Source organism: Nicotiana sylvestris, chromosome 8 (assembly GCF_000393655.2).
Source record: "Nicotiana sylvestris chromosome 8, ASM39365v2, whole genome shotgun sequence".
NCBI classification, from domain to species: Eukaryota; Viridiplantae; Streptophyta; class Magnoliopsida; order Solanales; family Solanaceae; genus Nicotiana; species Nicotiana sylvestris.
The window spans coordinates 39,352,010-39,357,325 of NC_091064.1; positions in this window are offsets into that span (position 1 = coordinate 39,352,010).

Sequence of the window (5,316 nt, forward strand, 5' to 3'; positions counted from 1 at the left end):
TGTTTGTTAAACTGGAAGGTCACTTGGGTTTTACAATTTTGTTCTTACATGTTCATGACTTGCATAATCTTACCTCTAAAATTCATGACCTAATGTGTTTCTGGGCTATTCTGTGGGCAACCTTGTTAGCTTTGCACTTGTTTTGAACCTTTTTAGCATGTAATCTTACCTAATGCTGCTAGTTCTGAGACATGTTTATACCTAATTTGAATAATTTAAACTCGTTAAAATTAGTTTAGCTAATGTGTTGGTGCCTGAATGTTCACATTTGCTATTGGGCATGAGTATTCTTTACTAATTTGTTCTGAATCACTATAATGAATTCCACATACATAGAGTGCTATAACCTGTGTTAAGAATTTTATTATTAATTGTGACTTGCTTCCCTGCTATTTTATCATTCAACATGTCTTTGTTTGCTTAATTCTATATCTCTAGTAATTGTTTGAGACCTTTAGGGTGGCTACCTCAGTCTGTGTTTCCTTACAATGGTTAAAACTGTTTGTCCTAGTGATAGATTGACAAGTCTATTTTTCTGGTGTTGTGATGAATATTCAACATGATTTGGACCTTTAAGCTTTAAACCTTCTAAGTTAATGCCCTACTCAGACTTGTTTGGTATCATGCACCTTTGTATATTAATCTTGTAAACTCAGGGAACTTGATTCTCCTCTAACTCTCAATGTGCTTTCTACCAATGTGTTTGCTCCTTGCTAAGTGTTGAACCTGGTATGCTGATGGACATAATTCCCTATTGGATTCTGGGTATGCTAACTGGTGAAGAAAGAATTTTGTTGAAGGCCCAGGCAATACTGGGTATCTATTTTGGGCCTGCTATGGGCCTATTGTCATTGCTTGTATAATATTTTGTAATCACATTTATTTTTGGGTCTATAATAACTTTATAATAACAATTAGGGTGTTATTGAAATTGGGGAAACGGGTATACTCCAATATTTGCATAAAGGGTAGAAAACATGTCTATGGGATTCAATGATTTACTTGTTATCCAACCTGCTATATGCTATTCAGTTTCCATGTGCACTGGTAGAAATAATACCATTTGGAGAATCACACACTCACACACCTTATATGTTATCAAAGTGCTTTATTTAGTCCTATGCTTACTGCTAGACAACATGCCTATAGGAAACCAAAAAAAATGTCAATGACCATTCTTTCAATTCGCATAACTATAGCATATCCACTAGAAATCATGCCTATAGGATTTTAATTATTTTATTTGCTATTGTATCATATTGTTCACCTAGAAAACATACCTATAGGAGCTAAATACAAAAAATCAGTTCTAATCACCAACCTTTAGAAATCCTGCCTATAGGGTATCACTACTCGCTCTAAAGTGTTAACACTGAACTTTTCAAACATTGTTTATTGCTTAGTTATGCCATTGTTAGAAAGCATGAGTAATTATGGGCATCTTCAATAGTTTCCACTGTCCCTTACTACGTAAATCACTTAGAAATCATGTCTATATGTTTAATTTATAACTTGTAATCACATTAATTAGCATGCAACACCAAATACTCCTAAACCATATAATTGTTTGGAAATCATGTCTATAGTATCTTACATCTGAAACAGCCTGCATGTTTGAATCCAAGATCTATAGAAACCATATCTATAAGGCTTAAGGATTTTAATTCTGAAACTGCCCACTATCTAATATGAAAACCTATTTTGCGTGCATTTATTGTCTAAGTGTGGAGGCTAATCTGAGCCCTTAACTGCCTTCACTTGAAGTCCAACTTATTTTGTATGTCTCATAATTTTATCATTTTGAGAAGTTAAGTCTTGAACCACCCTAAATAGAGGTCCAATGCCTTCTGGACTATAGGTATGGGACGGGTAGTGCACGCATAGGGTACGACTTAGAATTGAACTAGAGCGCATTTAGGTAAACAACTTTGAAATAGTAATCGGGTAGCAGGAGATGATAGTCTGTGCCCGCTGGATAATATGACTAACTCCTTACCTCAAAAGAGTTGCGAAGTATTATTTATGTTGCATGGGGTGATCCTTTAGGCTAAAAAACTTAGGACCCCCCCCCTTCTTTATTCATTTATTCGTCTAGTATAGACCGTTATAGTTATATCCTTGTAATCTTTATTGTGTTATAATAAATTTCTTTGACCCGTACTCTCTTTGTTTATGTTGCCTAATTATATTTCACATAGTCTTAGTTCGGCCGGGACCCACAGTTGTGGACCTCGAAGAGTGCCTTACACCTTCTCTTTGAGGTAATTTTAGCCCTTACCCGATCTTTGGTGGCGTTGACTAGTCAAACAGAGTTATCTGTAAATAGGTGCCCTAACACACCTTAAAAATCGTTAGGTGGTGACTCTTCTCTTAACACTCTATCTCTCATCTAAAAGAGTTGTCACAACATCGAAACCCGCTTTCACTAGAAAATAGGCGCGACAGCATGGCGACTCTGCTGGGGATATATTTAGGCTCTTCCCATAATGAACATAGCTTATGTGGATTATTTTCTTTGTTATAAAATGCACATCCCTTCCCTTCTCCACCTTTATTTGTTTAAATTTGTTATAGTTGTTGTTCATTTTGTTTAAAGACTTCTATATCATGCCTCTCCTGTCCCTACTCCCTTATTTGCTTTATTACATTTTTGTATATATTCCACAAACTAACTCTTTCCTTTGTCTTTTTTTATGTTTTACCTTAATACTGTATTTACTTCTTTCACATATTTATCATGCAAATACTTGGCAATGTGTTATCATTTCTGCATAAAGCATGCTTCACATCATAGCGGCGTTTGATGAGTGTCTGCGCTCTTCCAAAATTACCCTTTTAAAATCGGAAAGGCTTATTTACGGTAGACTAGTCGATCAGTGGTGCAGTCGATGGTCCCGTACCTTTCCTTCTCAAGTTGTCCGCTTGAGAGTGCCAGTCTAGACCATTCTAGAAACCTTACTCCAACATCAAATGTACATGCATCATTTTAAACCTAGTATGGGTTATGACGTTTTTAATGTAATAGCCCGCTAAGATAAGCCTTGTCCAAAGTCCAACGGGATTTCCACAATCCCAATGGACACCATCATGTTGTGTGCATTACTTGGAGAAAATATGCCAATATATTGATCATTAGTGCATGAATAGTTGATTCTGGAGGGGAAAAAGGCTAACCTTATTTTTTTGCAGAAAATGAAGCACGAAGTCTCCAGATTCGGCATGGTCCAAAACATCCCACCTCTACTACTTGATTGGTGGAAAAATCTCACGCCTAGAGATAAGAATCATGTGAGAAGGGTCCTTGGTATTTTGACGTCTTTGCTAGATAGCTAACCAAATAGGGCATTGATCGAGGCCGCTACTATGTTTTGGGATGAGAAAAGGGTCGTTTTCCGCTTTGGTGACATAGAAATGACTCCTCTCTAAGAGGAAATAGGAGGCTTCGCTAAGCTTCCATGGGATAGTCCAGGGTTATTAGGGCTAGAGAATCGCACCCCTCGCTATTTTCTAAAAAATGCTAGGTTTCAAGAAAAATGATGAGTTGCTTTGTTTGAAGAAGTCATACATCCCATTTGAATTCTTTTATGAACGTTACAAGCACAGTAAGTCATATCGTCTTCATCATGAGGAACTCGCCATTACTTCCTTGGGTTGGATGCACCGTCGAGTTTGTGTTTATCATCTGCTTCTTGGGGTTGTTGATATTTCCAATTAAAGGGGGAAGGATCCATACTTGTCTAGCCATGGTCGCCAGAACTTTGATGGAAGGAATTGAGGGAGAGACTTATACTATCATCCCCATGATCTTATCTGAAATGTACCGTGCTCTAGATCGGTGCAAATAGGAATTCGGGCACTTCGAATGTTGTAATTTGTTACTACAAGTCTGGTTGTTAGAACATTTTCAGAGGGAAGAATATTGCGAAGAGCTTCTGCGTCGACTGTTGAATGACTAAATAGCTTACCATCACCTAAACAAGATGACATTTATCTTAGACAGGTTTGCACAACCTGGAAATGTTGTGAGTTGGGTGCGTTTCTTAAGCAATCTGACAGACGAGCAGGTACATTGGATATTTGAATGGTTTCCTAGTAGTAAGTTCATCATCCGGTCAAGAGAGACTACTCATCTAGTACTAATCGAGTTAAGGGATATCTATCCCTATGCTCCCATAAGGGTAATGAGACAAGCGGGAAGAAAACATGTTATATCTCGGGTTTCCAACATGGTCCAGTACAAAGTAGATTTTAAAGGGGATGTCATTCCATTCAAGTTCGAGGCACAACATATGTGGAACCAGAAGGTCAATATGGAAAAGGATACTATTGATCCAGACAGGTATCATGTCGTTCATGTGTACTTCTACCCATCATGGCTGGTAGACGATATAGCGGGAGACGTCAAGACGGGATTAATCTGAAAATCAGGATCCTAGATGATGATGTTGAAGCACATGTCAAGTATAAGAAGTTACACAAGAGGGTCTTCGAGTCTGAAGCTAGCATCTTGAACAACACAAAGTGGATATGGAAGCAATCAACGAATGGAGGGAGATTGCCACTAAATCAACAGAGAGATTGGAGTTTTTGGAGCAAGAGTTGATGGAGCTTAAGGGAAAATGAGGAAGAGGCTTTTAGATTGTCAGAATGCAGATGGAAATAAAGAAGGGCATTTGGAAAAGGCTTACCTATTGTTGGATATGCACGCCCTGGGAAATTTGATTGATGGAGTCAAGAGAGCAAATCACAGGGAAGGTCCTTCTGGGACTAAGTAGATTAGGAAATGATGTTCTTTACTACTTTCTAGCTTAGTTTTAGATTTCGATTGTAATAAGGCAAATGCCATTAGTAACTTTCTTATTATTGTCGATTTAGTTAGTATTTGATTCATTTTCGCATTAATGAAATGACACAATTATTGGCAACAATTTTCTCCAAATCTATGTGTCACTTAGGCCTACCTCGGGTACAACGAGGTCCCCCAAATTAGGATGAAAATTTATTACATGATTTTGCAAAACATGTTTAATATAGCAAGCATTCTTTCAATACCCCTTACTGACTTGATTACTTTTTGTTTGTTTTTCTTTCTTTTGATTATTCCCACTCCCCAAGGTTGGTTCGTGCATACTGGCATCGTCCGCATATCACACTAGATCCAGAGGTCCTCTAAATCCTCCTCCACCAAGTGATCCTAAATGCAGAAACTAAAGGAAAGGAAAAATGGACGATTTAAGCAGTATCAGAAAAGATAATGCTACTGTGGAAGAAAACGTTGAAACTTCAGATGGTTGAAGTACTCCAGCACAGAACGAA